Genomic DNA, 20,251 nt, shown 5'->3' on the forward strand with positions numbered 1-20,251 from the left:
ATTAATACAGGCAGTTTGATTTGCTTTTGATTTTCAAGGTTAGTTAGTGTTTACCTATGTTTACCTTTAACCTTTCTTAAATAATTGTTACTGTTGACTGGCTCTCTGCGCTTGAGTAACTTTCACAATCATTCACTGATCTGGTGTACAGCCCGTCCCAATAAAAATGGTCAAGGAAAAATGACTGGTTTTACATCTATGCAAATGGTATGCTATATAAGATATTCAGCTTTCAAATACTTTTTAGCTTTTTAGGTACTTTTATTTTATCCACTTTAGGCGTTGGTATAAAGCTGATATGTCATCTTTGAACCCGGCAATTTACTCGTCCTAAGTCCATTTTGCCAGTAGGCAGGCTATATTTTGCAGCTTTTTGTGCCACTCCACTTTTCTCGCGACACTAGCTCAGTGACACCTTGAAAAGGCTGAACTCGTGAGAGTCTATAGTCAAAACAGGTTAAAGAAAATTGCCAAAAAAAGTGAAAGAATTCATTAATTTAAATTAAACCGTTAATTTTTCTTCTACTGGGTGACAATAATCTCTAATTTCACCCAGGCTTTTTGGTTCACTTGATGGACCACATTAGTGCAAATGATCCCACGAAATTAAATTGTGATAATTACAATTTTCACTGAAATCACACTTTATTTGGTTAATCATAGGCCTACTGCAGTTACTGTCCGTTTTCCTATACACAATACACAGTGCTCTCACCATTGACGTGTGACCTCAACAAATGATGTATGTTGGGAGAATGGACACTTGCAAATGATCCCACGAAATTAAATTGTGATAATTACAATTTTCACTGAAATCACACTTTATTTGGTTAATCATAGGCCTACTGCAGTTACTGTCCGTTTTCCTATACACAATACACAGTGCTCTCACCATTGACGTGTGACCTCAACAAATGATGTATGTTGGGAGAATGGACACTTGCCTAGTTAACATCACTGTGTGAAAAATAACCAGCCAATATTTTATTTATTCTCCAAAACTTCTAGCAAATATATTTCTCTAACATGACCTAAAATTACAGCTAGGTTAGATGTTCAGAAATGGTCGCACTTTTGTAAAATATGAGTGAGGGCAAGGCATAGCTAGCCAACTCCCCGTGTTAATTGAATGGAGATTTGACCGAAAATATTGGTATCGGACCGCTCACTTCTGAAGGATGCCACAAAAAAAACGGTAAAAGCTACATTTAAATTATTCTAAATAGGTTCTAGAAAATAAAGTTTTGTAACATGTCCTAAATTTTTAGCTAATTTAGATGTTTGGAGAGGGTCGCACTTTTGTGTTTTAGGAAGGATATGTAAACGACAGATAACACCAAAAATATGAAGAAATTATTTCCAAACTGTGTTAAGTCAACAATCATTATGTTGCTCATTTTGAAGAATGCTGGTTAACAAAAAGCAGGTCTTTGTGTCATTTCGTGAACAATGGTACACATACCATTGTTTCCTTTCGTTTCCTTTATAATCGGTTACCCAACTGAAGCTGTAATACCAGCTTTATTGCGATGTCGCACATTGAAAACAGACACTTGTACACAACCAGAGAAGATCTGATTCAATCAGTTGAGCTGCTTCAATGAGTGTTATCTTGGTTTAATAGCTTTTAATGGGGTTTAAGTCCTGCAAAGGTCGAGATGAATTCTACTGTAGACATGACTGCACCATGTTGTTTGAACCATTTGAGACAAAGAAATTATGTTTTGAGGATCTGCTATAGATTGAATTCACAGTACCGTTTATCATTCATTCGACAATATTAATGTATTAACAACATAATACAGACAGTAACAATATGAAACATTATAGGGGAAAGCGGGGAGTGTTCATCCTATTTTTTTCTGACCAGCCTATAGTGATGTCAACTTTAAGGTTAGGGAAGACCTGATTAGCCCATGCAAAAGCCCTATGTCTTGGCTAGTTATCGGACCACAATCTCAGAACTATCTGAAATCTGAATCTGAAATCTGAATCTGAATCTATACAGGGTGTCCCAGAAAAAAATTACCATGTGAATAAACGTGAACGTAAGTCGAGAAATAAACATCGGAATCAAAACATTTATTTAAAGTGTAGCGCATAGCCTATTTTATTGTGCGTCACATACGAAAAATTCATTTGATTCAGTTGACTGGTTGCGAAGAAATTGCGCGCATCAATGCAGTTCATTCCATCAACAGGCGCTTTTTTCGGCCAGATATACAGAAGGGGCAAGTGCCCCGGGCGCCACCTGAGTGGGCGCCAAATTGACCAATTCCAGGGACCAATTCAGCATCGATTCTGCGCCCTCCAAGCGATGAAAGTCAAAATTTATTTCCGGATTTAAATAGTATACATGATCTTCTCTGATTTCACGGTCAATTTTACGCGGACAGGACAGTAGTGCATCAAATTCATCCATATTTAAATAATATTGATTGATTCATTACGGTATAGGCCGATTTGTGCCTTTTTTTTAAAAATTTTGGCTACAGATCCTCGTATCGTATTGTTTTTGTTCTACTTAATTCGTGTAATTTAATTTATACAGGGGGTGCAGCATTTACAGGCTTTGCTTATCGTTGTACCTCTTCCATCATGTTGTATTTTTTATAATTAATATATTTTTTTGTTGATGCAAAAAAAATCATCACAACATTCCCCCCCCCCCCTTTACAGATCTCAAAAATTTCAGCTCCCCCTTTTTTTTGACATGAAAATTCAGTGGGTCAACCCAATAGAAAATCATATAAACTCAATCAGTTTCCCAGGAACATTTGTGGTTATTTTTTCAGGGCCCCTCTTGGGAGGGTCAATACTTTTAAGCCGCCCCCCCCTCTTTTTTTTGCATCAGGCCCTCCTAACAAGTCATTTGTGAACGGTCTCTAAAAGCTGACTTTTTCAGATGGTGGGGAAGCCGGGGCGGGGAGTACAAAAAAGGGCTAAAATCTTATATCAGGGCGGCCAGTATCCCACGGGGGAGCAAGATTCTCACAAGGGGGCATCCCCCGCCACTGGACTTTAAAACTGGAGACAACCAATAATAATTATTTGCTACTATTAATATTCTTTCTGCTTTTTTATTTCGAAAAAAAACACTTTATTTCTTCTGACCTGTGTCTGACACCCATTGCAAATTCATTAATTACAGCGGGCGCACTTCAAACTTTCCAAAAAGTTACAACCTCTTTTACTAGTTATAAGATCTACACTTTATCTGTATTAGGAAACATCATGAATCGTTGAGATCAGTGATGGAAAGATACTGATGAAATTAATCAACTCCGCAAATTTGCTCTGCTTTATTTACAACACAGAAGTTGACGGAAGGAAAGCTTACGATTGATGCATGGATGTGATTCAAATTCCAGTCTAAATTCTTTTCTGATTACATTGTCATTGACAACGTTGACAGTCGGTAAGTTCATGTTTTTCACTCCATATTTAGGACGAATATATTGTAAAAAAACTGAAACCTCTGCATGATCATTGATGTTGAATTAAAGAATAGAAATCCGTATCTAAATTTTAGTTTTCACACTGTCACTGGTATATATACCTGATCTCATGTACCAATACCTTGTGCACTGGTAGAGCTCTCACATTCATTCTCACCTTTCATGCCTTTTAATTTCGAGCCAAACAAATGAGGTAAAACGAATCAATATTATACTCATGGGTACCTATAGATTTTCTACACACATTTTGTAAATTGTGTACATGATAAAGGTCTTGGAACTTTTTTGTTATACGTCGAATGTATACATGAATACAAGCACAACGTGTGGACCAATAATATTGACAAAAATATATTGGCAATATATTTTTGTAAACATTTTAGGCCTATAACAAAATGTATATTTTGTACAAATTGTACAACTATAGTTTCTACCCTATGACCTATAAAAGTTTATACCTGTTTATATCAAAGTGTCCGCAAAAAACTGGTCATCGCCGTCGCATCGCAAGTATCTTTGATGCTGAAAACTAAGGATATTCACGCAGGGACAGGCCAAAAACCTTACCTCGATCGTAAAATCCAGCCGATGCATGTCATAAATAATTCATTTATTCCATTGTGTAAATGTCAGTGATTGTGTCCATGTATTGTTATTGCACACTCTGCGATCTCGCGCGAAATTTTGTCAACCTAACAAAAGTGACTAATTTGTTTTGTTTACAAAATAAAACCAGATCAGCTCTGAGTATTCTGTTCAATATTTTATGAACACATGTTAGTACAAGATCCAAGAAATCCAAGATTTACCCAAATAATTTCTAACATGAAAAAATTTTGAGCACTTGAAAATTATGTTTTGGACGTTACATTTTCCGTTAACAATCTTGCTCTATTTTTAACATGGTCTAAGTGATTGTTTTATCATGTAAAACATACACAAATACTTTAAATGTTTGCCTCAGGGCAATATAAATAATTGCAAGTGCAAATTTGTATCAGTTGAATGTTTTCAAATTATGGTGAAGCATTACTTTTAATGGGTCTCATTTTCCGTTAACAGTTTTGTACATCCGAAAGAATACATATTGTCTTTATTATGTGAAGAACAATACTAGCTTTGAATTTTCATTATTAAGTTGAAGTAGACATGACAACAAGTATCTAAATGAAAAATGATTTCACTTCCTCTTGACTTTATGTAAAATGTTGGCCACACAACATTTCCGTTAACAATGGTAACATCCGAATCAAATGTAACATCCGAGACAGAAAGAGTGACATTTTGTTGAAGAAATTTAATTAGAGGGGAAATAAAAAGGTCAAATAGATTGGAAATCATGGAGAGGCCATAGTACTAGTAGAAATATTTTTTACCATACCCAGGTTTGTTCTTTGAGTGTGCAAACCGTTAACATGTCAGGTTTGTTTTGGATGTTACAAGGCAAAATGTTAATGGAAAGTGAGGCCAATAACAGGGCATTGTAAGAAGATTTTGGAATATACACCTAAGGGGGTACTACACCCCTCGATAAATTTGTGTCTATTTTTGCATTTTTCTCAAAAACTAATAACACAATGGTAACAAAAGTTATGTATATTATAGGGGCAAGAAATCCAATTACTACACTGGAATTTCAGTGACCCAAGACAAGCGGTTTGTTATTATCAGCCATTGTCAGTAAGAATGGGACCGAAATGGGACTTTGTGATTCAAGTGCGTCATGGATTTTCTTTAAAAAAAAAATAAGATGATGCATCATCAGTCCAAGAAACTACCCCCAAAATTTTAGCTTCCTCGCTCATTTCGTTTGTCCGAAAAAAATTATTGAAATTTTGGCCCCATAAACATCGTTAAATGGATTACCAATTAGTAGCCACTAGAAAATTGTGCGCCAACGTTGGCCCAGTGAAAAGAAAAGAGTTTTGAATCCTTCTATGGGTATCATTACAATGATGCAAAAAAAATTGTTGGGTTACCATTGGCGCATCGTAATAATCAAGTTTAAAATATTAGTGAAAAGCGCCCTCGTGCTGTTTTCTGTGGCTTTAAACTCATTGCGCCATTAAGCACCCACGAAAAAAAGCAAGTTGAAATGGATAAACTAATTATTTAGAATCAAGTGCGTATGCAAGATTGATGGGTGCTCGTTGGCGCAAGCAGAAAATGGAGGTCAAAGGTCAAAATTTCTAATTTTGAGCCATTTTCACGCCTCATTAATTTCATGCGCCAAGGTCGAAGAACAGAAAAATTTGTGTTCAGTGGTAAACAAACTGTAACTCTACTAAAAGAAGCAGTAAAAAGCTTGGGTCCTGTTGGTTTAGTATTTTTATGATTTTCTAAATATCATCTTAAGGTTAAACAAAGTGTTGAAGGGCTTTACCTCCAGAAAAAATATATTATTACCTTATACGTAAGAAAATATGTCTACTTATCATGTGAAATAAAAAATCCGGAAAAAATGTGTGAAAATGTGTTTTTAGCCTATTTTTTAGCTCTTGTCAAGCACTATTATTCGATTTGTTTACAAGCGCCAAGCAACTGTCGTCTAGGAGAGTGATTGACATCTTTATTATTAGAGAAGAATGGAATCTGTATAGTTCATGAATATTCATGTCCGTATTTATACAACCTGTATCCCAGCCATTTTGCTTAGCTATCATAATCGTTCATATACGACGCCCATATGATCCATGGTGTTAAACTGATATTCAGCAACTTTATATCTCTCGATCTTTGCGATCCGAAATATTGAATTTCAACTTTAGGCTCATCTCTAGCAAGATAATTAAATACCTGTCACAAATAGAGGTCTTGAAATGTTACTTGCAACGTTAAAAATGTGAATAGAGAACAAATCGGGTTCAAACATGCTTCAAAAATATGGTAATCGCGTAAGGTAATTGTCAACGCCTACTACCAGAATAGCCGGAAGAGGGCAGACTTCATAAGGGAGTGTTCATAATATATTTTAGTGGGGACAAAGAATTTGGAAATTATTTCGGAAATTTCCTGGGTTTTTGGTTTTGTTTTTTGGTTTTTTTATTTTATCTTCCTGTTCGGGTGTTTCGGTTGGCACATTTTCGGGTCATTTTCATGCACTTCACAGGAGTTTTTTCGTGGCTTCTCTGTAGCTGTCGTGTGTATTTTTCCCCACGTAGGCCTACAGGGTATAAATAATAAAAGAATAATAATAGGGGCCTATATGAAAAAAAGAATCTGGAACTTCAACGTAAAAAAACAAAACAAAAACAAGACAAACTGTACCCTGCTAAAAATATCAACCCCTATCCTCTCTGAGAATAAAAATAATAAGACTCCAACCTCACCTGCAAAAAATATTTTTTCGGGGATAATTTGGGATAAGTTCGGGCCTATTTTATTGCGACAATTTTCAAAATCTATAAGGTGAAATACGATTATGCGTGGGGATGTGCGGCAGATTTGGGGTGCATTTTCAGCCATTTAGTTTAGACTCTGTTGTATTTTTAGCCATGATTTTATTGACCCTCAGTGTCTTGAAAATTAGGTTTAAGACATGTAAGAAGGGTATTTTTCAATGATTTTCTCGAAAAAGTAAAAATTTGCGAAAACTTTCAGTCCAAAAGTTGATACAATTTTGGGTCTGTTTTATTCAAATTTGGTTTAAAATCAGTCGTACCGTAGTTTTTCTGTGTCACAGCCTCACATCCTTACCCAAACCAACTTGAGAAGGTTCCCCGGGTGTGTGCAAATTTGCAATTTATAGGCCTACACTCATCATTTAAGCCTAAAATCAAAGTGTTAATACCATTAACACTACCATGGCCCGTTTTGTCGTGATGACTGGCTTCCAAAATGTAGGCCTATTTTAAATTATAAATCTGGTCCCGCTAGAGGTGTGTTTTTCCCCGCGGAGGTCTCTCCCTCGGGTTCGTGGATGTGCCACAGTTTTGGGGTAGGCCTACCTTTTCAACGACTATGATGGGTGGGTTTACAGCGAAGACCAACTTTTGGGTGCATTTTGGCAAAAGTGCCCAATAAAAAAGCGTCAAATTAGGCCAAATGTGGGTGACTTTCATCCCCGAGGTACAAATGTTTTGAAGAGACCCGCCGAGGTGTTTTTATAAAAAAAATGGTCGGGCCTGCTAAAAATCCTCCCGGAATCAAGCATGGGTAGGCATACCAAAATGCCTTGACACCCCCCCACCCCCCCACCCAGCGCCGGGACCTCCATGACATGATATTCTCCGCGAGTCCACCAGAAAATATAAAAATATAACATTTTGATAGGCCTAGTAGACCTATATTTGTCTGTAAACCTTTCTTGTAGTTGGCTACCGCGTATGTCTACCGTGATGACAGTAGCGTAGCTGCCGGGGGGGGGGGGGGCAATTGCAAAAATTGCATAGTTGGGCCCCCGCCCCCTAGTGCAAGGAAAAAAAGAGGGAAAGAGGGGGGGAAGAGGAAAAAAAAGAGAGGGTGAGAGGAGGGGCAGAGAGATGGGGAATCCAAACGATATGCAATACAGCTCAATAGGCCTACCATATACGATTATTATCAATAAGCCTGGCAAAAATGGTCTATTTGGGCCCCCGCCCCCAGTGGGAAATTTGGTGGATTTGGGCCCCGCCCATAGGGCCTACAGTCTTGCCCTCCTGGAAAAAAATCCCAGCTACGCCTGCCATGCGTGATGATGTTGCAAAGTTGCGGAAGTTCATTCATAAATTTTCCATTTCCACTCGACAACAACCGGGACAACAACAGGCCAGCACGCAGCCGCAGTAGCTAAATCCCGAGCTAATCAGAGACATGTGCGTTTCTCTTTCAACAGAAAATATGTGACCATGTGACTGACACGATGTACGCTTCAAATAATTATGCTCTCGGCGTCGAAAGTATGATAATGGCAAATATTTATAATGAACACTCCCTTATTTAGCCACACCTCAGTTCCTTTCTCGGGTTGCCTGGTATATCAGCAAAATCCTACACCTATCGCCTTCCCTTGGTAAAATCCCTGATAAAAACTTCGTGATATTGAAATTGAATTTCAGCGCCAGAACTTCCGTCATTCTAGCATCATGGATGGATATGCAGTGGCGCCGCTAGAGGGGGGCAGTATTTCCCCAATATTTTTTCTTTCCCACACAGTTTTTAGGCAAAATCCCCACAATTATGTAATTTTCCACTTTTTTTTCGGCAATTTAGTGCAATGATTTCCAAGTGCCCCGTCTCAAATTCACTCCCCCCCCCCCATGCCCCGGAAAAAAATTCTGGTTCCGCCACTACGGGTATGGCCATAGCTAGGGGGCTTTCCCACCCACCCCCAGTTGCCCTTGGTTATGCTGGACGTACGGTATGAGAAATTTAGAGCTTGTTTAATTCCACCAATTTTAGAAATTTTAAAGGTATATACAGTGTATATAGCCTATTAAAACGGATCACAGTCAAATAAAATATCGTAGGCCTAATAATTTTACCAATGGCATTTATTGAGCTGCTCCTATGGTTTAATATTGATATTATATAATTGAGCTCCTTGTCAAGCTCCTGAGTTCAGGGACTAACTGAGCTCCGCTATTTTCAGATATGAAGGCCTGGCCTTAAATGAATAATTAAGATTGAGGCAGCCTTTTGTTTCATTTTACAGAACTTTTTTTTAATGGGGAGTAGGCTTTTAAAACGAAATTCAAATTTGGCAATATTTTCCATTGCTTAACGAATTGATCTGCGTGAAAATTCCTAAACATGTGGCCAGAGCGGGATGAGGGGGAGAAAGATCTTAACTTGTGAGAAAGGACGGAGGCCTAGGCCTATGGGGTTGTATGAGGTTGTGGATCACGAAATGCCCCTTTAATGTGTGCGAGGGAGGCCTAAAGTCATTCTTCCTCCCTTTCGACATGCCAAAATTTATTCCCTCCCCGGCCCGGCTTGCCAAAAAATTATGCGTTCTCGAAATCGAAGGCTGTGCAATCAGTAGGCCTACCGGTATTAGCCTACTAATAATAAGCCAAAATCCCCAAGACACACGATAAAAATCGCTTGCCTCCCGTCCCGGCCCGCCAAAAATCACTTGTCCGCACCCCCCTGGACTGCCAAATTTTTGTGGCCCCTCCTTGGCCTGCCGAAAATGCCCCACCCCCTTTGCATAGGCCTAGGCCTACGCCTATACACCAATCCGAGAAGCGTTTACTGTATTTGGCCCTCTATTGACGGCAACACAGATGTACCAGAGCGGAGATTTAATTCAGTAATTCAATACTCATGATTGTGTATTGAATATCACTGTTGTGTACAATTCCCGGGTACAATTCTGTATAGCACACAATAAATAATGGATGGAACCCCCGACCTCGGGACACCGCAGTTTTACATCGGGGACACCGCAGTAATGGCGAAGTCGGATAGGTGTATATGCCAATTTTTTGGGATCCCCAATTTTCATACCCATACCTTAAATGGATTTCTAAATATCTACCTGTTGCAAGCGCAGCAAGCATGAAAATGTGCACATTTTTTTCGCTACCTAACTACCCCCCCAACATTTTCCCTCCCATGCACCAGGTTCATTGGCGCTAGATTTTAAGCTAGAAAATACCTAAATATTTTAAAATCCAAACTCGGCAACACCACTTTATCGGGCAAATAGAGCCCGTCATTATCGTAAACAGCGTGTTTAAAAAAAAAAATGAGAGTGTCACTTTTGTCCAAAAAATTTCGAATTTTGGCCTTGAGCAGCGACAATCAGAGGTAAGAAAAACACAGTATGACGCAGCTTGAAATATAGAATCACTATATCAATTTTGAAGTTTGTACTTCAAAGCACAAGCAAACGAGGTGAAATGGTTCTAAAAAAAATTGATTTCGCTGTATCTTTTTATCGCTAAACTAGACAATTTGACAGCAGCGAGTCGGAAAAATAGCAAATATCTCAATTTTCTGCTATCGAAATAAAAATTTAAATAGCACCTGCATATAGAAGAGGGTTTATAGAAATAATGTAGGTCAGAATTTTGTCTATGAAATCGTGCACGGAATTGTTATTACTGGTTACAAAACGACATACAAGTGGAGGCCATTTTACTTCAAATTCGCAAACATGTAAGCTTACTAAAACAAATCGAGACAAGCAATATCAAGAATGAATATGCACATTCTTTTATTGACTTGTTTGTAATGTCTTGTCGTAGTTCCCAACAAAATCGCCACTTCCACTGAGAAATTATGGCCGTGTTCCCAAAAATCTTGATGCTCGGATATTGAAAAAATTTGAAATGTTTGAAAAGTACATTTCTTTTTTTTGAGCCAAGTGGAAAATTCAAGCATAATAATAACCCTTACACTTTCAGCTTTTAGACGTAGTTTGCGTTTTCTCTCTACGATATTTATTTCCAGAAATAGATAATTTTAAAGGGGGCTACATGCAGTCTCATTCTGGATCGATCATTGCAAAGTTTAGTATAACCTTAAAGCAAGTAAACAGTAAATAATATGCCATGCCGTACTATGTGCGAACTTTAAGTATCCTCCACTAGATATGCCAACAAGTACCCATGGTGTTTTATCTTCAGTTAGTTTATTCAAGTGCTGTTGCTTGCATTTCTGTGGAAGTAAGTGTGGGCTCATGTTGGCGCAAGGATATTTTAAGGGTCAAAGGTCAATTCAAAATCACAAAATTGTACTTTTATGTTAGTTTGTGCGACCAATATGCAATCTTCGAGTGTCCATTTCTCGATGTGCCAACAAGTACCCATGGTGTTAAACTTCACTTAGTTTATCCAAGTGCTGTTACTTGTGTATCTGTAGGAATATGTTTGGGCTCATGTTGGCGCAATGATATTTTGAGGGTCAAAGGTCAATACAAAAAAAAATCAAAATGTAACAAAGTGCATTCTTTGAGTGTTGGTAATTTCAATGCCAACAAGATCCCATAATATTTTCACTACCTATGCCAACTCGATTTATTCAATTTCTTCATAAAAAGCCTTGAAGTTGGGATAATATTGGCATTATATGAATATTTAAAGAGCCCAATAATACAAGTACATGTATGAGACCAACTTCTGCATTTTTATTTAAAATGCAGAAGTTGTGCAAGCTTACATTGTAATGTATAATAAGTGAAGAACAATATTGCATTTTGACTGCAATGAATCAATATACTTATACTTATAACATGTGCAGGCTTATAATATTTTGGAGAACATTTTTGTAAACCATGAAAACTTAAAATGTGTACCTTCCACTTGGTTTGTTGTGGATGGTCAAATGATCTGAAAATGCAGGGTAAGGTTTGATTTATACACATTCTGCATTCAACAGTATTAAAGTGTTACCGGTACTCTTAAATATCACTGTGCCATGAGCATCCATAAGACTTAACAAGCAAATATACGCTCCATTTGAGGTAGATATTGAGACAATGTTTGTGCACATTTTCACAGTTGCACAAACTCGCAAAAGAGTTGCACTTTGTGCTTTAGGATTGACCTTTGACCCTTAAAATATCCTTGCGCCAACATGAACCCAAACAAATTTCTACATAAATGCAAGTAACAGCACTTAGATGAACTTATTGAAGTAAAAACATTATGGGTACTTTTTGGCACATCTAGTAGTGGACGCTTGAAGATTGCGTATTAGTTGCAGGAACTATCAAAAGTAGCATTTTATGGTTTTGGATTAACCTTTGACCTTAAAAATATCCTTGGGCCAACATGAACCCATATTAATTTCTACATAAATGCAAGTAACAGCACTTAGATAAACTGATTGAAGTAAAAACATTACGGGTAGGGGAGATTGGGGTTAGTTGAAACATTTTTCACAAAATCGTCTTTTTAACGCAAACTGATTACTTTCAAGAAACACTAACCATATCAGTATAAACGTATACATACATGCTACAAATACAGCCTTAAACTTTATTGGACCTGCTTATGATTATTCATATAATCCAATTTGAAATTTTGAAAAAAGTGTTTCAACTAACCCCACCCCTGGGGTAAGTTGAAACATAGGGTGAGGAATTAGTTGAAACACGGCTTGTAAAAATTTAAAATAATTATTATTGTGTTGTTAGGGTTATACTTCCCTTGAAGGCACCCTTTAACATACAATCAGTGTGAAAAAATGAATAAATAAATATGTGGAGTGCGGGTCAATACTTTGGACACAAGGTGACGAGTGTCACCATGGACCAAAATATGAGAAGCCTAAAATATTATAAAAATTTACTTTCTGTGTGCACTTTTTGCTTGTATTATTGTTTTTTAACCATATTAAAGCAATATTGAAGAAATGGTAAACATGTTACAAATTTTTAAAAAGTCAAATTTTTAACCATATTTTTCTATGCGATTTTCACGTTTCAACTAACCCCACCTCAAAAGTTTCAACTAACCCCGATGCCTATTTTTACATTTCAAAGTTCATTACACAAAATAAGAAATACAATAAAACTTTTATTTAACATTATTCTGGGACTTACTACTAGTGCTTATGATACTCAAAAAATAATCCCCTGAATCTTCAAACAACATGGAGATAGCGCATCTTTTCTGAGGGGTATAAAAATTAGTCAGTAAGTCAAAAAACAGATATTCCTTTCCCAAGCCAACACTGGTGGGGCATCAGTGCTGTTGCTAATTTGGTGGATGACCCTTACTAATACCTATTACTAGGTGCCAGTATTTTACCAAATTAATTTTTTGTGTCAGAAAAAAATACAATGTTTCAACTTACCCCGCGTTCCAACTAACCCCAATCTCCCCTACTTTTTGGCACATCTAGTAGTGGATGCTTGAAGATTGCATATTGGTTGCATGAACTATATAAAGTAGCACTTTATGGTTTTGGATTAACCTTTGACCCCTAATATATCCTTGCGCCAACATGTGCCCAAACTAATTTCTACATAAATGCAAATAACAACACTTAAATATGTTGAATGAAGTAAAAACACCATGGGTACCTGTTGGCACGTCCTGTTGTGGATGCTTGAAGATTGATGGAACCCCTATTTGGCCTATTATATGCTATTTACTAGGCTTTAGGATGATATTTAGAAAATCATTAAAAATAGTGAACCAACAGGACCCAAGCTTGTTTCTGTTTCTTTTATTAGAGTTATAGTTTCTTTACCACTGAACACCACTTTTAATGTTCTTTGACCTTGGCGCACAAAATTAATGAGGCGTGAAAATGACACAAAATAATAAAATTTGACCTTTGACCCCAATTTTCTCCTAGCGCCAACGAGCACCCATCAATTTTGCATTTGCATTTGATTCTAAATAATTAGTTTATCCATTTCAGCTTGCTTTTTATATGGGTGCTTAATGGCGCAACAAGTTTCAAGCCACAGAAAACAACACGAGGGCGCTTTTCACTAATATTTTAAACTTGTTTATTACGATGCGCCAATGGTAACCCAACCATTTTTTTGTGTAATTGTAATGACACCCATAGAAGGATTCAAAAACTGTTTTCTATTTACTGGGTCAACGTTGGCGCACAATTTTGTAGTCGCTGCTAATTGATAAACCATTTAACGATGTTTTGGGAGCCAAAATTTCATTATTTTTTTTCGGACAAACAAAATGAGCGAGGAAGCTAAAACTTTGGGGATAGTTTCTCAGACCAATGTTGCATCATTCTATTTTTTTAAAAGAAAATCCATGACGCACTTGAATCACAAGAGTCTGAATCTTACCGACAGTGGCTGTATGATCAGAAATAAGGTACAGCTAGGATCAGTGTACCTCGTTTCCTATCATATATACTGAACCGCTTGTCTTGAGTCACTGAAATTTCAATATAGTAATTGGATTCCGTGCCCCAATAATATAATTTCAAAGTTTAGGGGCCTGAGCTTTCGATCCTAGCAGGATCTTTATCTTTGCCTTTGATAAAGATCCTGCTAGGATCAAAGCTCAGGCCCCTAAACTTTGAAATTTTATAAACAGGCTATTTTTGTGGATAAGCAGTTTACAACAGCTCACCTTTTAACGCCCCAATAATATACATAACTTTTATTACCAGTGTGTTATTATTTTTTGAGAAAAATGCAAAAATAGTCACAAATTTACCACAGGGGTGTAGTACCCCCTTAAATGAATGTGAATTTCTAGTAAATATGGTGTACATCCTCATTTTCCTAATATTGCTGACTCCATTTCAGCTTTGTAAACCTTGCTAGTGGAAAAAATTACAAGTTGTTAGCTCTACAATATCTATTGTCGATGCATAACACATAAGATAAAAAGCAACATAATTAATTTGGTTCACTCCTTTCAAATTAATTTCATTACTGACATATACACATGTCCTAAGAAATTTATTTTAAATTTGAAAAGCAACTTTCACTGAATATTTCTCCATTACACTAGCAAAATACTTTGATTTAAAATGTGTTTCGGATGTTACCCATTTTTTGTTAACAAGTCCAAAATAAAGTTGTAATTTCAATAAACCATCAATTAGCATTAGATGATATCTAAAACTTATTGAAAATAATTAAGTAGCAATTTTGTCATAATCATTTATTTCAAAATTGAAAAAAGCTGCATTTTCATAAAAAAAAGTGATCATTTTAGCATAAAATAATATAAGTATGTACATGTGTTAGGCCTATATTGGAATCACTATGCACATATACCAGAAACGAAGCAGGAGAAATACTTACTATGCTTCATACAGCTTCATTATGTCCGATAAAACAATAAATTATCAATGGAAACAAATTAACCACTAAGAAAAATACTCTTACAACAGAACAAGTTTCATGGGAATTATTTGTTAACACAGACTTATGAGCTGTTTTAATATGATCAGTTTTTGCATATTTTATATGTGTGCAAATGATAAATGATTGTGCCTTGCATTAACAAATTTCTGAGTGTCCATCATGGCAACATACCTGTTGTATATGATCTCATGTTTGTTAATTCAACTTTGACCATCAAACTTTGTAAAAATGTTAACATCATGTAACATCCGAATCACTGCCTAAACTTTGTAAAAATGTTAACATCATGTAACATCCGAATCACTGCCTTTAATTATACACATATTTGTACATATTTTGAATCAATTGAATAATTTCAACAGGTTTTCTGATTCAAAGTGATTGATATTATGCTAAAATAATGAAATGTCCCAAATGTTTCCCTCAATAAGTTCAATTAGATTGCAATTGCATGTTAACGTAATGTAACATCCGAAACACTCTTAAGTTGGGAAGACGTAAAAGAAAGTCTGATTATGATTGTAAGAAAGGTGTACATGTAGCCCTTTGTATTATCAACTTAATGCTTCAGGGAGCTAATTAATTTGGTTTATTATGATGTCCATTGTCCAGTGCACATTTACATTAAGGATGTGGGTAACAATGTATGAATAAATGCCATATGGTCATTTTCACGGTAAAGGGTGTAACTTTGGATTTTTAACATTTTAATCCGTAGTGTTCTAATAAAGCCACAGAATTCCATAATTTTTGGCCACATAAGTCATCTAGTTAGCAGCTACCTTGGGTAGCATAATCAGCTTTGGGAGTTACTGCGTTCAGTTTTAGCAGGCTTAAATGTACTTAATATTGCCATTTTGAAAAACTATAAAAACAGTAACATTTTTGTAAAACCCTGTGTTTTCTTCAGTTAGTTCATGGATAATTTTTCTTATCCTGAAAGTACAGTCATATGTTCAGTAAACACTGCCACATTAGATTTAATTGTGAACGGCCCTGTATTTTTGAGAACCGGACTTGATATTTATCGTTTGAGGCTTCATTTTCCGTTAACAATTGTTAACAAACTTTGTGGGTGTAGCTTTGGTTCATAATTCTTGGTTATTTCTTCACTTCTTCTTGATTCATAACAGTTGTTATCTTAACTTGAAATGGGTAACAAAAATTAGCCGATTTGCAAGCTTTTAAAATTTTTATAAAATCTTGACTTCAAATAGCCGTTTTTCCGTTAACTTTTTTGAAGCCTCCGAAACAAACTGTTCAGCAAGCTTGTGCAAATATAAATAAAAGAGCTCATCCAATCTATTTATTAAAATGTAGCAAACTAGATCCTCAAGTCACATGTTTTTAAATCGTGGAGATATATATCACCGTTTGAAAATGGGACCCAATACAAACTTTCCGTTAACAATTGAAGCCTCCGAAACAAATGAAGCCTCCGAAACAACAGTAAACTTAATTATCATCTATGCATATCTAAATTGGTGTGTTTCATACTGATATCTGCATTGTAATTATTACTTGATATGTGCAGAATGTCATAAATTTAAAAAAAAATTGACATAAATGGTTAATGTTTGAAAAATATACTGATACCTTAAAAAGCCTGTTTCGGAGGCTTCACATGCAAAAAACACCATACTTAACAAATGGGTGAAAAAATTAATGTGTGATAAATCTACAATATCTGCCGCATAGAATCATTGATTCAATACACACAAGAAAATAACAGCTTAGATGATCCCAACACTGTTGTTATCAAAAAACTACTTCTGCAATGTTTAACAATTGTTAACATGAAGCCTCCGAAACAAAAAAAATGACTTGCTGTGATAATTTAATTTTTGTCACAACTGAAATTCAATACTTAGAAGCAAAGCATGAAAATTGGTAATTGTGATATTTTTTACCTATTTTTTTATGTCAACTTGTAGTAGTTAGCTAAATATTTTACTTTTATGATCACCTGTGTTGTTAACTGAAGCCTCCGAAACACAAATCGCTTGAATTGCCAATTCTAAGAAATAACTCCAATTTCTGTGAAACTTGGCTGGGAGGTTCCTTTCATCAAGTAGTATTTGTACATGAAGTTAGACATTCAAATTATTTTAGGAACCCAATTAAAACTTAAAAAATATGTTTAAGGTTTGGAAATTTCCATTGTAAATGACACTTGATGTTAAAAATTTTCAAAACTGCAATTACAAACATAGCAAAACATGGTATAAAATTTAACTTATATCTGTTGACTTACTTTGGAATGGAATTTCACATGTATTCCAGCTTTCATGTCAAAATTTTCTGAGGTTATTTAAAATACATTTTTTCTTATATTTTAACCAAAATGTTATGCAAATGTCAAATTTTTTATTAGAAATCAAAAGGTTTAAGCCTTGAAACATTATTTTACTTGAAATTAAGTTGCTTCTATGCATGATTTCAGTAAACAGAAACATATTTAAGTGGTTTGAAATTTTGACCCTAAAAATCAAAAGTTACACCCTTTACCGTGAAAATGACCATATCAGTACATACATCTAAATTAAAAAATGTCTTCAGTAAGATGAAAATATCATTTAATGATGATTAGATTTTTAAGTGATAGGTTTAATCATCTGACAGTGATTATCATTTACATTTTTGAACTAATATGTGCTTAGAAATAGGGCCAGATACCTGCAAATAATGCATGTTAACAAAATAATGTAACATCCGAAACGCACGAGTATCTAGCGTTACATTTTTACTATAAAAGCATTATCAAACTTATTTTGATATTGTCATTACTTGGTTATCATTACCTTGTTCACATATGGATTAGCAATATATGTGGACGAAATTAATTACATTTAGAGCATATTTTTGACCACCAAACCTGCTATTTTGCCCATTTTTCAGTTTCATATGCCTGAAAAGTTACCTAAAGTGATCGCAGAATGGCCATATTTTCCAATAGTAACTTGGACTCATTATTTTCCTATGACAACTAATTTGGTAACTAATGGGCATTACAGTAAGCAATATCTAGCTTTGGCAACAAGTTGCTTTTTTATGAAAAAATCTCATTTGTGACCGTCCACGGCGAATGAGCCGTAAATTCCTCCCCCGGTCAATTTTGTTTTATTTCGTGTTTAAAAAATAAACATCATAAACTTAAAAATGGTATATCATTTGACTTCAAACGATATCCAGAAGCGGGGTTATGGTTTGCTAAACTTTGCTCCTTCAACAAAATTATAGCTTTTTACGTTTTTATATGTGTCTCTTTTTCCACATTGTTGGCAATAAATATCAAACAGTCATAATTGGCGGTCATTTCAAATCATCCCCAAGTCAACGAGGTTTAGGAAAGTTCTCTCATTGTTAATTGTTGGTTATGCATACCTGTACAAAATACAATGCCTGGTAACCCACCACTTCAGCAGGATTTAGCAATATAAGCAAACAAAGACCAGAGCTATTAAAAGTTCTATAGCCATCTAAGGAAGAAGCTTATTATCCACTTCAACAATAGGATTATTGATTAGTTTTTGACTATCGAAATGAGATGGATGTCGGGCCAGATTAAGTTACCGATGAATATGACCTTCGTACACATTTTACACCGTAACTCAGAATACAATTTAGGAATTTACGGCTCATTTGTGCTGCCGGGTCACATTTGGCCAAAGGGTCTACAAAGTTTACAGACCAAATGAACAGAATTAAGCTCCAAGTTTTTTATTTTCATAAAATTCAAGTCATCTGCTTTGAGAAATGACATATTTTAAGTGTCTTCTGTCAATTTCATTTTTACCCTCTCAGTTCACACTTTTGATACATGTTAAAAAACCCAGAGCCATAGCGCAAATCTTATATACATGTATGTAGGGTTAGGGTACATATAAGTGGGTTTAAAACATTGTTGTTTTACGGAACTTTAAGCACTTTTTTTTAGAACCGCCTTTGTTTTAACTTCTGTTCCCAAAAGCATTAAAGCAGGCGACACGTGTGGTTCGAGAACAACCTTGTTATATATTTTGTTGCTTGTTTGTGGATACATTGGACGGAAATATAATGAAACATGATTGAATTTTAAAAGAAAACAATGAAAGAAAAAATGAAAAATTGTTTAATAATAGTAAATTAAACATCCTTGTCCCAATTCACAAGTAAAAATAGAATTTCACCACAATGGGAAACAGGCTACTTTATAAAGTACATTGAAGGTTAGCCTGCTTTCAATGTAATCAATTAACAATGTAGCATTAGGCCAAGTAACAAAAATAACATGTATATCGTCCCCGCCCTCACCGATTTTTGGAGATTTTCAAATATTTTTCTTATTTTTCTTATTTGCACCCTTACTTAATTTCTAAAATTGTTGTGATGAAAAGACATGTTCAGAAGTTCTTGGTTGTCATTTATAAACACATTGCAAACACTTTCTTCAAGCTAGGGGTAGGGCTTTGGAGAAATAACAAAAATATCTGGGGGCCTCCCCGATTTGATGATGTGTTGACAAACACTTTGCAATTGCAATATTACACAGAAATGAATGGTAAAAAAATAACACAATAACAAATAATAAGGACCTCCCTCACCGATATTTGAAAAAGTCCGGACGATATACATGTTATTTTTGTTACTTGGCCTTATAGGGATTTAAGGTTGTCTTTGATTGCATTCACACTTAACATGCTTGTATAGTACGTGGAATTCCAATCAATGACATAAAATCAATTTGTTCAGGTTTGATGGCTTTAAAAATGATACAATGTTTTTATAAATGAGTTCTAGCAGTTTCCACAAAACAAGAGGTAAGTGGCAGGTTTGTTGGTGGTTTTAGAGCTCAACCGATATGGCATTTGTCTACCAATCCAATATCTGATATCGATTTTATAATATCTGTCCATTTCCGATCCGATCCGTAATATTGGTAAAAAAAATAAAAATTCTAATTTTTCAAGGTTTTCAGCGACTTTGGATAACTAAAAGTACTGGACCTATTCTGAAGTGCTGGGATCATTCATGACAAGTATTTGAAAAAAAAATGGGAGAAAATTACAGTTGTTATCCTTAA

General features: G+C 35.5%; 1 protein-coding gene across 1 annotated transcript in view; it reads left to right on the forward strand.

The window, feature by feature from the left end:
- The first annotated feature begins 3,270 nt into the window (after window positions 1-3,270).
- The window catches only part of LOC140135552 (coiled-coil domain-containing protein 102A-like), a 37,068-nt gene continuing 20,087 nt past the window's right edge, over window positions 3,271-20,251 (forward strand). The window contains exon 1 of the mRNA XM_072157089.1: window positions 3,271-3,418. The gene's annotated coding sequence lies outside the window, so the exon portion shown is untranslated. The remainder of the gene's footprint in view (window positions 3,419-20,251) is intronic.

Source organism: Amphiura filiformis, chromosome 16, assembly GCF_039555335.1.
Source record: "Amphiura filiformis chromosome 16, Afil_fr2py, whole genome shotgun sequence".
Taxonomy (NCBI): Eukaryota; Metazoa; Echinodermata; class Ophiuroidea; order Amphilepidida; family Amphiuridae; genus Amphiura; species Amphiura filiformis.